The sequence below is a fragment of the Lactuca sativa genome, chromosome 9 (genome assembly GCF_002870075.4).
Source record: "Lactuca sativa cultivar Salinas chromosome 9, Lsat_Salinas_v11, whole genome shotgun sequence".
Classification (NCBI taxonomy): domain Eukaryota; kingdom Viridiplantae; phylum Streptophyta; class Magnoliopsida; order Asterales; family Asteraceae; genus Lactuca; species Lactuca sativa.
The window spans coordinates 66,493,710-66,512,444 of NC_056631.2; positions in this window are offsets into that span (position 1 = coordinate 66,493,710).

The following is an 18,735-nucleotide window of genomic DNA, read 5'->3' on the forward strand; positions in this document are numbered from 1 at the left end:
TCCACAAGCTTCAAAAGCACACAAAGATCAATCAAAATGGCTCACACTCTCAAAGAAAGCTCTAGGGTTTCGTGGATTAGGGTTTGGGACAAGGAGTCTGGAAATGAGGCCAAGGGGTGGGGGTTAAGGAGCTTAAATAGGGTGCAAAACCATGAAATTAGGGTTTCATTCTGGCCAATCTACTCGCCGAGTCGAGGGCTCTTAACTCGTCGAGTAGATAGCTCAAACCCCGCACATAATCTGCCCTATACTCGACGAGCTAGGGCCACCAACTCGTCGAGTTATCCTTCCAAAACGAATAAATAAATGAGTTAAAAGCATACTAGGAACCAGGCGTTACAACTAAACCCAAAATATGATCACATTGTTGTTGTGATTCGCCACAAAGAACCAAGTTATCGAACCATTCCTTTAAATACGGTGAAAACCCTAAATTTACGGGCTTAGGGTTCGTTGAGAAAAGTCACCAAAATCACACAAAATAGATGAGAGGAGAGAGGAGAGTCTCAAAGTGATGAAAATGAGGTTGGGAAAATGACCTAAAACACGAAACCATTCCTTTAAATACGGTGAAAACCTTAAATTTATGGGGTTGGGCTGCACAGCTACCGCGCCATAGAGGCCTTCTCACCATGACGTGGTGACAGACTTTTGATTATTCCTTTCCCAATTTAAACAATCATAACTTATTCGTTTCGAATTCGTTTTCATTGATGTTTGTATGCACGCGAAGGTATTAAAAAGCCTCATAATTCTAATTACATTTGACTTAATGAATACTAAACTTAAATCATTAATACATGCAAAGACTCTAAATATAACTTTTTCCCATTCTATCATTTGGCTCCAAAACACCTTTCAAGGGATTAAATCACGTAACCTACATTATCAACATCCAATAAGGTCTACAATTTATTCCCCCGAAGCCCAAGATCTTTACTTGATCAAATTATGGTCCGTCATCCGGAAATTAGAAACATCTTGAAACTAGATGTTACATGAACTTCTAATAGCTTCCAAAATGATTCCTCCCCATCCCATTCCTCACAAACTTATTCCAAGTTATTATGTTGGTTAACTCTCTAGTCAAACCTCAATTTCACCTGATTGATGCAATTGGTCCTTCTAATAAACATATGTCGCTAGACCATAAAATCTTATTATTTTATTGTAGGAATAATATTATGGTAATGTACAAAAACAAACAAGAAAACAGAAAAAACAGAGACATGTGTTTAACACATTGTCCTTAAACCAAATTTGCCTGCTACCGGGTGTTTCCGAGGATACAACAATTTGAAGTGGTTCTTCTAGACCACCCAAACCCTCAATAGGCCTAAATTTAACCTTCGATATAACAAGAAAATGAATAAGACAAAAATGAAGAAGAAGAGATTTTGGTTGCATTCTTGGTATGTTTCAAATGGTTGTGGAATGGTTGTATTTATACTACAAAGCATAACCAACAAACTATTAAATTGTCATTAAAACACAATTCTTAACCGACATTATATTTAATATTGTTCTTAATTACTAGTTGTAATCGAAAATTGAACATCATTTTTTGATTATACACCATTTAACCCCTCAACTTTGGTGATTAGTTTCAATTCACCAATTATTTTTCCAACAATCCCCCACATGAATTGAACTTCATCAAACATTTTCATGTTACTCTGATAAAATCTAGCAGTTGAATCATGCATATGATAGGTAGGTGTTACCCTTTGAAACTTCCATTAAGATACATATTTATTTTTCTAGCTAACTAGTAGACTCGATGTCCTTGAACTATTCTGTCGTTTGTGTAAATAATCAATATGTGTCTCACATGATTTTCCTGACCTAGTTAGATTCAAATTGATGTGTTCGTTATGGTCTTAGACACTTGCTTGGTATTGTAAGAGCTCTTAGGAATGTGCCCATACAATTCCTTTCGAAGCGACCCCACTTCTCTCTCACATAGGTGATTGTATAATAATAATTAAAAGCTAATTCGTGATGATTTCCATTTTATCATCCACGACTATAAGCTTAACCTGCATCACTGTTTGTTTTAGGAATGGATTGGGGTTAACCCCCACAACGATTCACAAATTTTATATACAAGTAGGTTGCCCCATTGAACCTAGATCTTGGGATCTCCACTCAATTAGGTTGGGATTTCCTTCGCAATAACTTATTGATCTATGGGTTTTAGTCCCATTCCTCATAACGACCTCTCATTCCAAGCATTTTGTTAGTGGATCCACAATCTTATTTTGACTTTATGTAGTCATCTTGAGAGTCGTTGTTGAATGGTGTTATGTATTTGACAAATATGTCTAGACTAACCATTATTTACATCATCATGTACATATATAGGAGTTATTGGCTCATCATGGGATGTATCCCAAGAACTTACAAATACCTTTAGTTTATTGTCCAACCTTGGATAAACTTGTTAACTTGCTCTTCTATATTTTCCAACAAATGTTGACCGTTATCAATATGGTTATTACTACACCATAGTTACCACTACTAAATATGCATAATTGTGTTAACATAATACGATAAGCATATGCACTACACGTAGTTGTGAATTCATAATAACATTGGTCAGATGTAATTATGAATATACCATACATGAGTCTCCTTACAAATATTGTATTTTTCAATGCAATTTCTTGCTTTAACCATCTACATGTAAAATTCATAAGGCATCCTATCTCAAGGATCCTAAATATGTCAACAAATGGAACAACATTTTGAAGTGTCATTTAAATGGATCGATTTCAACACATTCGTTAATGTTGAAATGACATAGTCAAAATTTTGATACCATTGTTCCAAAACTTGCTTTAAGTCATATAATGACTTTACTACTCACACATTTTGTTGCTTTCCCTTGGGCAAGATAACAGTTTGGTAGTTCCATGTAGATTTATACTTCTAAAACTATGTTTAAAAGTTTTAGTTTCATATTAGAATGACATACTTCCAAAATTCAAGAAGTTACAACCATATATAATTATACGAGCATACAAATGAAATTAATCAAGATATTCTTATGCTTGTAATTCAAACATATATTTCAAATACATAATCAACTCTTACTTCTCATTTGGAAACCCACTAAATTGCAGTGATTTTTCTCAAACTCAATAGTTTAAACGATAGAACCATTATTAGTTTTTACAACTTAATCCAATATGATCTTCTAAGAAAAGGTTATATGATACCAAATTTAGAATACTCATATTTGCATTCTTAGTCCTTTCAACTTCATGTTGAATATCTTAATATTCATCAAAAACTTTATCTTATTTTGATGAATTCCAACCAATATTATTGGATTTAATGGAAATAACATTTTAGAGTATATAAGTATCATTTGATTCTAAATTTCCAAACAAGAAATCTGTGCATATTTCTATAGAAATCATAGATGATTATGTTCTAACCGATTATCATATTCTTTTGATCTACCTGCTTATATTTTCCTCTTGAAAATCCATTTATAGCCTAGTGGTTTACATACTAGAGGTATATCCACTAACTCTCATGTGTGATTTGGGAAGATAGAATCCATTTCACTTTTAATTTCCTTTTTCCATTGAGTCTTTTAGAGGAAGTGAATTCCTTTTTGAAAGTGTGAGGCTCTCATTCAACCATAAACATGCATAAATCAACTCCAAATTATTTCTCACTTGTCCTATTTTACTCCATCATGATCTATTTCTTCTTCCATTTCTTCTTCATGAGAGGATTCTTTATGCCTAATTGTTTTGGAGAACTTGTATTCTATTTATCAAGACATAGAAACACATTTTCAAAGTATGATGCGTTTGTTGATTCCATTAAACAATAAGAACTACTGTTTTGTGGATAACCAATAAAGATGTAACCAAAAATCTAGTGTCCAATTCTTACAACCTTTAGGTTAGATATAACACCCTTTGTGAGACACCACCACATTCAAATGTATTTGTTAGATGGTTTTATACCCGATCATAACTCGTATGGTGTTTTATTCGTTTTCTTTTGGTAACCTTATTTAAAAGGTAATTAGCTTACAAGATAGCTACCCCCACATTGACCGAGGAAACCATAACTTATCAACATGACATATCTTTTAAGATACAAATTTTTCTTTCGGTGATACCATTTTTATTATGGTGAATAAGATGCAATAATCTCATGTCTTATACCATGATTTGCAAAAAGTTCTTTAAATGGTGATATACATATTCACCTCCACAATCATTTCTTAGTATTTAAATCTTTTTGTTGAACTGATTTTGAACTTCACTTTTATACACTTTGAACTTGTCTATCATTACTTTGAAGTAAATTGACATAACATAGTTTAGTGCAATCGTCAATAAAAGTGATCAAGTACTTATTTCCACCTTTAGATAGATTCGACTTCATATCACACACATTTGAATGAATTAATCCAAGAGGTTTAGGTGTCTTGTCAACATACTTGAATGATTGACATGCTGAATTTGATTCAACACATGTGTTGCATCCATATTTTGACTTAAATGTGTGTGTTCAAATTTGATTATCCATCTTAATGTGTCAAAATTAACATGTCTTAGTCTAGTGTGACACACATTAGAAGTGTAACACTCCAAATTAGGTAATTACCCTTTATACACTTGAAATAAAAATTATTGTATAATGGTCCCTTCGTGCGTTTGTCGTGCTCCAGGAGTACAATTAGCGTACTAAGGATGGATGATCACGCAGGGTTGGCAAGTACGTTGGGCATACCAAGGGGTACGCGGGGTGTACGTGACCGATGTTCAAAACCCTAATTTCTGGACTTCACACCTATTTAAGCATCCTTAAGTCATTGGGACTAAACCCTAACCAGCCTCTATAGCCTAATATCGTCCCTAAACCTCAGATTTCCTTGTGAGTGTGATTCTTAAGCTTAGAAAGTGTGTTGCTGGCCATTTTAGAGAGCATTCAAGAAGGAGATTGTGGTGATTAAGCTTTGGGTGTCATTGAGCTTCTAGATCGTGCATCTAGATCATCTTGAGGAACTTCTGGAGGTATAAAGTCATAAACTTGTCATCTCTTTCATTATATTGATCTAGGGTTTTTCTATGGATTCCCTTTTTGGCTTTTGGGCCTTTTCTTGTGAGTTGAGCAACTCAAGAGACTAGAATAGATAGATCTAAGTTCCTTGAGCTTGTTAGATGCATAAAGGTGTCATCTTGAAGGTGGTTTGGACTCTATACATAAGTTAGAAGTCTTAAATGAGGTCTTAATGGAAAGGATGGTCTATTAGGGTCATTCATGGCATGCAAGGGCATAAGGTTGCCAACTTTATGCCCTAGGACATCTTATTATACTCATATATTATGTTTGGCGTTGAAATCTTCAGTATTAAGCAATTAATGGTCATTTAGTGCATAACCTATTTGTACGTCGTGCATAGAAAGTTGTACGTTGCACGTACAACTTCATAGTCAGTACGTTGGGCGAACTGGAATGGTACACAGGGTGTACGCACTCCAGATGGATTTTTGGCTTTGTGTGAGCTTGTAGGCGTAGTGGACTTTAATCATTGTTGGGCCTGGTCCCATTTAGAGTTATGGGTTGATATTCTGAGTTGGGCGATAATTGTATTGGTAGGTACTTATTGGGCCATGTGGCCCATTAATAGTTTTATGATGGACCTTAGGCCCATTAGCAAAGGGAAGACTTTTGGGCCAATATGGAAGGACTTGAGTTTAGGTGTTTGGACTCTTTGATTAGATTGTGTTATAATCCAAATTTAAGGTTAATGTATTATTGCTCAGTGTGTGTGATTTCGGACTGTTAGGCGAGCAAATTTGTGTTCAACTGACTGAGGTGAGTCTTCTCACCACACTCATGGGTCGAAGGCACCAAGGTCGAACCATTAATTGATATGTATGAGATGATTAGTAATGGAGCATGTAATTGTGGTTATTTGATCTATATGTGGAGTTATGTGAAGACCATGGGAGGAGCCCATGGCACATGATAAGACCATGGGAGGAGCCCATGGCTCAGGGATATAAGACCATGGGGGTAGCCCATGGCATTCAAACGAAGAACATGGAGGGAGTCCATAGCAAATTTATATGTATGTATGTGTGCATGATATTATGTGATTATATGATTAATGTGTGTTGGGAAACTCAGTAAGCTCATGCTTACAGTTTTACTGCATGTTTCAGGTACCTCTATTGATAAGGGCAAGGGCCCGACTTGATGGTGCGGCGTGCATTCTCCAGTGTTTTCACATTTAGTTTTCGTACTCTGAATTTTATAACAATATGGATATGTAATGGGATTTTTGGTTACATTGTGGTTGGTAATTATAAAATTAAAAGTTCAAAATTTTCTGTAAAATTTGGACTGTTACAAGTTGGTATCAGAGCCTTGGTTTGAGGGATTCAGGCACACTTTTGGGCGTGTCAGGATTCAAACTGAGGAAATGGTAACAAACTGCTTTTCAAAAAGAATCCAAAATTTTATTTGCTGAAAAATATTTTGTAAAAAAAGGGAAGAATGTAATGCGCGTAATCGGCCGAGCTCAAGTAAGTTTTTCCATCGTTTTAGCCATGCTATAGTGTATATGGAAGTTAAAGTTGCATGAATTATTTGCTAAGTGTATGCTTTCAAAGTTGTACATGCTTAGGATTGCATAGTCCTAGAATGAGGGGATCTGCCTTATTCATGTTCCTTGTTTGGTTGTGGTTTAGGGTAGAAGCTTTATTTGACAGTCTATGTGATTCTCTTTGTGTATAACTTGCATGCATAGGACAACCTGTTATGATTAATTTGAGTTTTTGGTTTGGTGAGGGATAAGAATCCTAGGGTAGTCCAGGACCTGAGTTAGTGTTGCATTTATGAGTCATGATTGTAATTGGATGATTTAGGGGTATCAGGTATGGCCTTAGGGAAGGTATAGGTAGGTGTGGAAGGTAGTATTGGGACCGTACTACTGAAAGCATAGGACCTATACCCGAATCAATGACAGACTTGATAGTTCTTAGGAGTCCGGTAAGAGAAATCTCTTTTGAATTCATTATCTTTGTTAATTGTGATATTTTCATTTGAGGATGGTGATGATCACACGAGGCTTAGGTTCAGGATCCGGATCAGGTTCAGGCTCCGGTGCAGATCCCATTGATGAGAGGCTGCGCGATCTTATCACAACCGAGGTTACTCGTGGTATCCTTGACGCTACCCCGATGATTTTTGGTACCGTCAAGGAGGGCATCATGGTGATCATGGAAGAGTGGATCAGGTCTTTCTGAGCCGAGATTGCTGCAGGACAGATTGGGGCCCGAGCTCCCTTGTTCAAAGAGTTTAAGGCATGTGGAGCGCTTGAGTTCTTCGGGTTCAGGGATCCCATCACTAGTCGACGCTGGGTAGCAGACATAGACAATGCCCAGCGCACAAGCTTTTGCCCCGAGGCGGAAAAGGTGGGGTTCACATCTTGTATGTTGAGGGATTGAGCACGATACTGGTGGGAGGAAGTTACCCGCAATGTGGGATCAACAGGTGTGGCTGAGATGTCTTGGGAAGAGTTTGTGAGGAGGTTTGATCAGGAGTTTGCACCATCCATCGAGGTGCAACATTTAGTGAGAGGATTTCAGAATTTACAACAAACTACCGAGATTGTGGCAGAGATCACCACTAAGTTTTGGGAGAGGACACTTTTGATTCCGTAGTACGCTGCAGATGAGGATATGTAGAATACGAGGTATCATTTCATGCTGAGGGATGACATCCAGGAGTTTATGAGCTTTTCGGAGTGCATCCTGAATGAGATGTAGAGAAGGCCCAAGAACGGGAAATTAAGTTGGAGCTCCACACGAAGCGGAAGCCAGAGCAGGTTCATGCAACAGTAGGTTAGGCCAAGAAGCCTAAGACCTTCGATCCTCCCAGCAGGGGCCAGCAGGGCTGTGACCGTTGTGCCAAGTGTGGTAAGCCACACAGTGGAGCCTGTCGGGTAGCAGGCTCGACATGTTATGCTTGTGGCCAGCCGGACAATATGAGTAGGGATTGCCCCAAGAAGGGTTTGATTTGTTTCCACTACAACCAGACCGATCATAAGAAGGCCGACTATCCGAAGTTGGTTAGAGGAGGAGGAGCTTTGGCGACGCCTGTGCCCGCCCCGATGAGGATTACTGATGGCTGCCCGATCAAGGTGGAAGCTCCTGCAGTGAGGAGCCGTGCTTTTCAGCTGACTATTGAGGAGGCCTAAGCAGTGCCTGACATCGTGACTGGTATGTGATCTATTTATGTCTTGCTAATTTTATTGTTATGCTTATGCTGTTATGATTTTATATAGGGACCTTTTTGGTCAATGGTTTTTCGGCTCATATTCTTTTTGATTCGAGGGCTACCCGATTGTTTGTATCTCTTACGCTCGACAAGAAGTTTCGAGATGCTCCAGGGACTTTGGATTCCCCACTCGAGGTGGAGATTGCGGATGACCGCACCGTGAGCGCTGCGAGAGTTTTTGGAGGTGTGTTTAGAACATGTTCGGGGAGCGGTTTCCTATCGACTTGATTCTGATTCCTTTGCGAGTATTGAAGGTGATCATTGTTATGGATTGGTTGGGGTCCAATGGGGCCATGATAGATTGTGAGCATCAGTTGGTGAGGGTTTGAATCCCAAGTGGGGGAGAATTGGTTATTCATGGAGAGCGAGCCTTGCATGGGCCGACTCTCTGTTCGTCTGCAAGGGATAGGAGACTACTGAAGGGTTATGAGCATTCTAACACTCTCAAGGTGTAGATACAACCCTATAAACCTTGGATCTATGTTTTCTCTATTATACATGAAAATATTTGATATTCCAAGGTTTCATCCTAACTAGCATAATATGAAGCAACTATACTACAAGAATCTAGTAGAATGACATACCTTTTGATGTTGTAGCTTGATTCCATTGAGCTTAAGAGCCTAGTGCCTCAAGTGCGACACCTCAAATGGTTCACATAACACCACCAACAACTTGGAATAACTTGAGAGAGAAGTTCTTATGCTTAAATCGGCTATCCCTCATGTGTAGACACCTTAGTCGCCAATTTCTTGAGCCATGTGGTCCTTATATATTGTGGTTACTAGGGTTACACCATATAACTCATGTCTTTCCATATTCTTCATGCTCCATGGGTCAAAACCTTCATGGAGTATCCATGGGTTACTCCATGGATTTAGCCAAACATGAAGAACTATGGATCATAAGCCCACATATATTAGAATGAATGATTTACACAATCAATCCCCATATATTTAATTAGTCTCCATTTGATCAACAAATTAATTCTTGATCAATCCTAATTAAATAATATGATTTCATATTAATATATTGGAACTTATAATATATTAACAAATCATAAATATCCTTTTCTCACAAAAGTCTATCCAAATTGCTCCGATGCCATGCAACCCAAATGGACCATGCCAAATCGGGTCAAGTACATACCAATTATAGTTATGGGCTTAGACACTAATCCAACAACTACTTCAGCATGGTTGTTCTGGGTTTTTGGCTTATGTTTCAGATACAAGGGTGAAGGCCACGCCAGATTTGAGCAGTGTACCGATTGTACAGGGTTTTCTTGATATATTTCCAGATGTGAGGTAAGTAGAGTTCTGTATCGATTTAGTGCTTTGTGCGGCTCCGATAGCCAAGGTACCGTATCGCCTAGCTCCAACTGAGATGCAAGAGTTGTCTACGTAGCTTCAGGAGCTGCTTGACTGGGGATTCATTCGTCCGAGCAGTTCCCCCTGAGGAGCACCGATTATGTTCATGAAAAAGAAGGATGGGTCGCACATGATGTGCATTGATTATCGGAAGCTGAACAAGTTGACGGTGAATAATCGTTATCCGCTTCCGAGGATTGATGATTTGTTCGATTAGCTTCGGTGTGCATCATGGTTTTCCAAGATTGATCTTCGGTCAGGGTATCAAGAGATGAGGATCAGGGATGAATATATACCGAAGATGGCATTTAGAACTCGTTATGGTGCTATTTGGGCTCACCAATACTCCAGCGGCATTCATGGATATTATGAACTAGGTTTGCAACAAATGTTGGATCGGTCTCTGATCGTTTTCATTGATGGTATTTTGGTCTATTCTAAGACTAAGGAGCAGCACGAACAACATTTGAGGGAGGTGTTGGAGACCTTGAGGATGGAGAGGCTTTATGCCAAATTCTCCAAATGTGTCTTTTGGTTGCGTGACGTGTAGTTTTTGGGGCATATCATCAACCACAAGGGTATTTTGGTGGATCCAGCCAAGATTGAGGCAGTAATGCGTTGGGAGATTCCGAAGAACGTATCTGAGATCTGAAGTTTCTTGGGTCTAGCAGGGTACTATCGAAGATTTATTCGGGATTTCTTCAATATCTCCATACCTCTGACCTGTCTGACTAAGAAAAGTGTGACCTTTCGGTGGGGTCCGGATCAGCAGTCGGCTTTCGAGACCTTGAGGCAGAAGTTATCCGAGGCCCCGATTCTGGCACTACCCGAGGGATCAGATGGCTTTGTAGTGTATTTTGACGCTTCTATATTAGGATTAGTAGTTTTTTTGATGCAGATGGGACATGTGATTGCTTATGCTTCGAGGCAGTTGAAGCCCCATGAGGCAAATTACCCCACTCACGACTTGGAATTGGGGGCAGTTATGTTTGCCCACTAGATTTGGAGGAACTATTTATATGGAGTTCGATGCTCCATTTTTAGTGATCACAAGATTTTGAAGTATTTAATGGATTAACAGAACCTAAATATGCGGCAGAGGAGATGGCTTGATGTAGTAAAAGATTATGATCGTGAGATTTTGTACCATCCCGGGAAGGCCAATGTGGTGGCCAATGCTTTGAGCCGCAAGGAGGCAAGTTCTCCGATACAAGATGTCTACCTGAGAATGACAATGATTTCACCTTTATTTGATATAATCAGGGAGGCACAAGTGGAGGGATTGAAAAAGGAGAACTGGAAGGTTGAGAGGATTAAGGGACATATTCCATTGTTTGCTTGAGATAGTCAGGGTTAATTGACGCAGTGCAATAGGGTTTGGGTTCCAGCATTTGGGGGATTAAGACAGAAGATCTTGGATGAGGCGCACAAGTCCAAGTTTTCTATCCATCCGGGGGCCACAAGATGTATCGAGATCTGAGATTGAGTTATTGGTGGCCCTGCATGAAGCAGGAGGTTGCAAGGTTTGTTGAGCGGTGTTTGACCTGCAGGAAGGTCAAAGCCGAACATTAGAGGCCCCACAGTAAGCTTCAATCTTTACCTATCCCCATGTGGAAATGGGAAGAGATTACTATGGATTTTATCATAAAGTTACCTAGGACGGTGCGAGGTGTAAATTCCATTTGGGTTCTTGTGGACAAGTTGACCAAGAGTGCGCATTTCAATCCAATTTCTAAGCATATCTCCGTTGAGAAATTAGCATATATTTATGTGTGGGAGGTGGTGGTCAGGCACGGGGTGCCGGTATCTGTGGTCTTGGACCGTGATGTTCATTTCACCTCCAAATTCTGGAGGAAGTTTCATGAGGAGTTGGGTACTCAATTGCATTTCAGCACCGCTTAGCACCCTCAGGCCGATGGTCAGAGCAAGTGGATGATCCAGACGCTCGAGGATATGCTTTGGGAATGTATATTGGATTTCGGAGAGAGTTGGGATACTTACCTTTCGCTAGCAGAGTTTTCATACAACAATAGTTATCATGCTAGTATTGACCGAACCCCATTTGAGATTTTATATGGTCGGAGGTGTAGAACTCCAGTTTGTTAGGGGGTGAGGTTGGACATCGAGTCATGGGAAGCACCAAAGTGGTGCTTAAGACTACCGAGTTGATTCAGCAATAGCACGACAAGCTGCGAGTTGCACAAAGCCATCAAAAAAGTTATGTTGACCGGAGTCGTTCGGATCTCGAGTTCCAGGTAGGAGATTTTGTTTTATTGAAGGTGTCACCTTGGAAGGGTGTCATTCAGTTTCAGAAGAGGGGCAAGTTGGGGCCCCGATTTATTGGTTCGTTCAGTATTTTTGCCCGAGTTGCAGGGTTGCTTATCGATTGCATCGTACGGATGAGTTGAGTCAGATTCATAACATCTTCCATGTGTCTCAGCTTCAGAAGTGTGTTTTAGACGAGGCTACAGTTATTTCTTTGGATGACATTTAGGTGGATGAGAGTCTGAACTATGTTGAGAAGCCCATTGCAGTTTTGGATATGAGGACTAAGGCTCTTCGTAACAAAGAGGTGAAGCTAGTAAAGGTGTAATGGCAGCACCGAAAGGGATCAGAATGGACATGGGAGCCGGAGGATGAGATGCAAGAGCATTACCTAGATCTATTTACGTCTACATACTTTGAGGAAGAAGTCTAGTTCAAGTAGGGAGAGTTGTAACACTCTAAATCAGGTAATTACCCTTTATACCCTTGAAATAAAATTTATTTCATAATGGTCCCTTCGTACGCTGGGCGTACTCTAGGAGTACGCTTAGTGTACTAAGGATGGATGATTGCGAAGGGTTCACGCGTACATTGGGCGTGCCAAGGGGTACGCAGGGCGTACGTGACTGATGGTCAAAATCCAAATTTTTGAACTCTACACCAAATTAAGCATCCTTAAGTCATTGGGACTAAACCCTAACTAGCCTCTATAGCCTCATATCGTGTGTTGGTGGCAATTTTACAGAGCATTCAAGAAGGAGAAGGTGGTGATCAAGCTTTGGGTGTCATTAAGCTTTTAGATCCTTCATCTAGATCATCTTGAGGAGCTTTTGGAGGTACAAAGTCATAACCTTGTCATCTCTTTCATTATATTGAGCTAGGGTTTTCATAAGGAGTCCCTTTTTGCCTTTTGGACCTTCTCTTGTGAGTTGAGGCAACTCCAGATACTAGAATAGATAGATATGAGCTCCTTGAGCTTGTTAGATGCATAAAGGTGACATCTTGAAGGTGGTATGGACTCTATGCATAAGTTAGAAGTCTTAAATGAGGTGTTAATGGAAAGTATGGTCTATTGGGGTCATTCATGGCATGCAAGGGCATAAAGTTGCCAACTTTATTCCCTAGGACATCTTATTAGACTCACATATGAAGTTTGACATTGAAATCTTCAGTATTAAGCACTTAATGGTTGTTTAGTGCATAAACTGTTTGTACGTCGTGCGTAGCAAGTTGTACGTTGCGCGTACAACTTCATAGTCAGTACGTTGGGCATACTGGAGTGGTACGCAAGGCATACGCACTCTAGTTGGATTTTGGGCTTTGTGTGGGCTTGTAGGCATAGTGAGCTTTAATCAGTGTTGGGCTTGGTCCCATTTAGAGTTGTGGGCTGATATTCTGAGTTGGTCCATAATTGTATTGGTAGGGCCTTATTGGGCCATGTGGCCCATTAATAGTTTTATCATGGACCTTAGGCCCATTAGCAAAGGTAAGACTTTTGGGCCACTATGGAAGGACTTGGACTCTTTGATTAGATTGTGTTATAATCCTAATATTGGGTTAATGGTATTATTGTTCAGTGTGTGATTTCGGACTGTTAGGCGAGCAACTTTCATGGTCATCTGACTAAGGTGAGTCTTCTCACCATACTCACGGGTCGAAGGTACCAAGGCCGGCCCATTAATTGATATGCATGAGATGATTAGTAATGAAGCATGTAATTGTGGTTATTTGATCTATATGTGGATTTATGTGAAGACCATGGGAGGAGCCCATGGCACATGATAAGACCACGGGAGGAGCCCATGGCTCGAGGATATAAGACCATGGGGGTAGCCCATGGAATTCCAACGAAGACCATGAAGGGAGTCCATGGAAAATTTATATGTGTGTATGTATGCCTGGTATTATGTGATTATATGATTCGTCTGTTTTGGGAAACTCACTAAGCTCATTCTTATAGTTTTACTGCATGTTTCAGGTACCTCTATTGATAAGGGCAAGGGCCCGACTTGATGGTGCGGCGTGCATTCTCCAGTGTTTTCACATTTAGTTTTCGTACATTGAATTTTAAAACAATATGGATATGTAATGGGATTTTTGGACACATTGTGGTTGGTAATTATGAAATTAAAAGTTAAAAATTTTCTGTAAAATTTGGGTTCTTACAAGAAGACTCAAGTAAGTAAGCGGAAGAATTAATCATTTCATTGATTGTAGGGTTATTAGCCATTACATGGAATTTTAAACATTCCACCATCCGCATAGCCCTTGTGTACAAACATACCTTTTTGGTTAATACAAACTTATTAGATTCAAACACCAAGAAAAAACCATGATTGTAACAACCATCCAAGGACTAAGTTTTTCCAAATCTCTAGAACATACAACACATCATTAGGTGTTTGGTCTCTTATTGGTGATACCATTTCTAGAATATTTTAAACACCAACTTTTAAGTGTTTATCTCAATTTTCAAATAATATTCTGTCTCAACATGGACAGAAACAGAAAATATACATAGTTTAAAGTTCTTGAACTGATCCTTCTTTTAGCACATCTGACGGGTAGCACCCGTATCAATTCACCATTCAGAAGAGTTAGCATACATAGAGTCCACTTCGGAAATCACAGCCACTCCGGGTGGTGTCATGTATAAAATCGTTTATACACTAGATATAAGTGTTTAGACTTATAATTTCCATAAAATATTTCTTCCTCTCTCTTGGACAGAACTCAACAGAATTCAAAATCTATATTTCAACAATTATGAAACTTTATTTTTGATGCAAAAAGAATCTGAAACAAAAACTGATTTTGAATCTGAAGCAAAACTAATGCTTAAATCATGATATCTGAAACTGGTCTAATTCTGAAGCAAAACTGATGCCTAAATTGATTTCAGAAAGTTGATATTATTTTCATGGAAAATTGAAGTGTAAATTGATTTCTGATAGAAAACTAATGAAATTGATTTTAAACTCTAAAATCAGCAAACTATTTCTGAAAAATCTGCAATCTCGGAAAACTCAAATCTTAAATCTTAAACCATGAATTATGAAATCTGAAATATCAATTTTAGTCAAGAACAAAACTGTAAAACCCAATTTTCTTTTTTCAGCAAATATGATGTTGTTTTTTCATAATCTGATGCAGTTTTACAACAAAATTGTAAAAATTGTGTTGTTTTCCTTCTAAAAATATAGAAATGGTTGTTTAACACAATGTCCTTAAAAAAAATTTACCCGCTACCGGGTATTTGTTTCCCAGGATACAACAGTTTAAAGTGGTTCTTCTAGACCATCCAAACCCTCATGACGTGAGGAGGTCCGCATGAAGATTCCATCCGGGACTGAGCTCACGACGTGAGGAGTGCTGCAGCCTAAGCCCACGAAGTCTTAGGGTTTCCCACATATTTATGTCCCCTTATCTTGGTTTTAGGGTTCATTTCTTAGCCTCCACCACCCCTAACTCAGAAAAACCCTAACCCTAATCGATCTTGGTGATTTTGAATCCATTTTAATGTTTGGTGGCTAAAAGAAGAGGTTCTAGAGTGTTGGTTCAACAAGGAGGCTTCATCATCATCATCATCATCATCATCTTGTGCACATTTTGGACCATTGTAAGTATCCAAGATCCAATCTTTATGAGCTCAAATTTCTAGATCCAAGTTATAAGCTCCTTTTTTCATGTTTATGTTGGATTGCATTTTTGGGATCCATAAAGTTGGCAACTTTATATACCAATGAGTCATTCTCTATGATTTAGTCTTATGGATCTGGAGTGTGGTTGTAATTTATGAATCTTGGTTGAGTTATGCTCCATTTCTTGTCATTTTGACCTAAGATGGGTTTAGGACATGCTTAGGGCATGCATGTCCATCGAGTAATCGTTTTATTGCCCTTTGGAGTCCTTGTTAGCTTCTGGAAGACGTAGGATAAAAGGCTTAATCGATTAAGGACTTAAAAGTTAGGTTTTTACCGTCAGACTATTCTCACGACGTGAGAAGCATTTGGTCTCGTTTCTTGTCATCTGCTTGGGGCTCACGACGTGAGAAAGGACTCTCACAACGTGAGGCCAGCCTTGTTGAATTTTCCTTGGCTGAGTTGACTATGTTGAATCGTGATGAGTGGGAATATTGTTGAGTGATCTCGCACGACGTGACCAAGGTCGATCACACCGTGAAGTGTGGCTTTTGGGCTTTTGGGCCTTGTTGGGCCCTATTTTTCTGTATGTGGGCCTTTTTGGTGCTTGGGCCCATTTAGAGCTTTGGGTATCTTTTAGGAAGTTGGGTCATAGTGGGCTTTTGATGCTGTTGGTGGGCCTTGGATTTTTGGGCCAAGTGAGGAAAGTGTAAAATGTACTTTTACCCTGAGTGTTGAGGAATCATACTTGAATCCTAGTTATGGGTTGTGGACCATTTATTAATTTTGTATTATTTGTTGCTGCTAGCGCACGAGGATTTTTCAGATCGGCAGTCCGAGCTTTTATCTAAGATATTTGGCAGTTTGAGGTGAGTTTTCCTATACTTATCGGTCGAAGACACCAAGACCGACCCGTTGGATTGATATCCTATTATAAATTGATATGTTGAGTATGGAATAGATCTGCATGATTACATGCTAGTTGCCGATATGCTTAGTCTGGTAGATCTATAGGCTACCTGTAATTATGTGTGTATGACATATTGTATATGCTTGTTATCTATTATATGAGGCATATTATGGTGGGTTGATGTTGTACTACTTTGTGTTGTAGCCAACAAACCCGAGAGCATTCCAGATACGAGCTGCGGGCCGATTGGCATGCTAGACTCGTACCGAGGGCTTCATGCATATTGTGTTGCGTTAAGGTTGTACTGCTTTGTGTTGTAGCCAAAAAACCCTCGAGCATTTAAGTTATGAGCTGAGGGTCGGGTGGGGCATGCCAAACTCATATTGGGGGCTTAGGTGCATTCTAGATACGAACTGAGGACCAGGTGGTGTGATAGACGCGTATTGAGGGCTTGATGGTATTTCAGTCCGATGATTGGTTGGGTCAGGGAGCAAGTCGTAATAAGCTGTGGGCCCCAAGGGCAAGCCAAAATTATTACGTTGGTTTAGGACCAAGCCAAATATGACCCGTGGGCCCGGTAGGCAAGTCAGACTCATATTATGGGCTTAGCGGTAATCCAGTCTTTTAGTTGTGGACCCAATACATGCTGTTATTTGTATATGTTATCTATTTGTGTGCTGGTACTGTGGGGGAACTTACTAAGATTCATGTTTACTGTTTTAGTTTATGGTTTTAAGTACTTCAGAGGACTGTGGTAAGGCGAAGGGGCGATTGTACACATCCTTGGTTTTACGAATGATTGGATCTTGGAAGACTCTGATTTTAAATAATGTTTTGGATACAATGATTTGTAAACACTTTTATTACTAAATGGGTTGTTTTGAAAAGTTTTAATTTGTTGAAAATTTTGGGATGTTACAAGTTGGTATCAAAGCCTTGGTTTAAGTGAATTGGAGGAACACTAGTGTGAATCCAGTCACAAACTAAGAAAATGAAAAGGGTTTTAAAAATGATTTTAAAGGAAGGGTTTTAAAAATAATTTTCAAAGTAGCTTTCAAAAATGATTTTAAACGAAGATGTGATGTGTACGCTCAACTGGATCTAGTAAGTAGACCCCAAATTACCACACTGTTACTTGATATTGTGATATGTTAGAACATCATGCTAGTGATAGGTTGCGGATCTTCAGGAATTGCATGATAGAATTGCCTAATTATATGATGCCTGATAGCCTAGGGTCTTCCTTATATGAAATTGACATCATTATTGTAGTTTCTTAATGTATGCGCCATAGTTGTACATAACTATGATTCTATAGCCTTAGAATGTTTTGTTTAGCCTTATTTCCTGTTCTTGTTTGAAGAAAGGCTTAGGGTAGAATCAAGTATTCGACTGTCTATAGGATCCAGTGTTATGTATGATTAGCATACACGAGTGCCTCAGGGTTGGTGAAAGTCTGATGAGTGTGTGCAGTTCATGTCCGGATAGCGTGTGGGATGGTTAGCCACTCTTGAGAGAGTAAGGGCAGGACAAAGGCGTATCCGAGATGGTGGGAGATAGCGATCGAGAATTTCATATGGGGATCTTCCTGATTTTATTGTGTTTTAGTGCCAGTCGTCTCTGCTGCTCAAATGTTGCTTGATTTGTGCTTTGTGGGGCTCACATTGATGTGATCTAACTATTAAATGAATACATTAAGTTACATGCTATGGAGGTTAATTAATCTTAGAGTGAAGGATTTGACCCTATTGTGCAACTCTCGTTTGAGTCTAACCAGTGTAGGGTTGGGTCCTTTAGTCGAAGGACTATTTAAGTTTTGTTGCATGTAATTGTATTCATGAAGTGGTTGGCTGACATTGATTGGAGCCCTTCAACAACAACTGGCAGGGGGTGGGGAAATCCTAAGAGAACCTAAGAAGTATTATAGTACAATTGTTTTGCTATTGAGCAGGTATCAGGTGTATTTTATGAGTAGGTCTTAGAGGACATGAGATGATTCTTAAGGAAAGTAGGGATAGGTGTGGAAGGTAGTATTAGGCCCGTACTATTGGAAACATAGGATCCATACTCGAATGGAGGAGAGTTCCGGGGATTTTAAGGGCTGGTAGGGAGAGTTAGCATGGCTTAATACCATGATTCGTGGAAGTAGTTCCGTATATGTCGATCTTGTGGCATGGTTGCTCAGACATGAGGATTGGTCTGGTAGTTGTTTTGGGCCCAGTGGCAATAT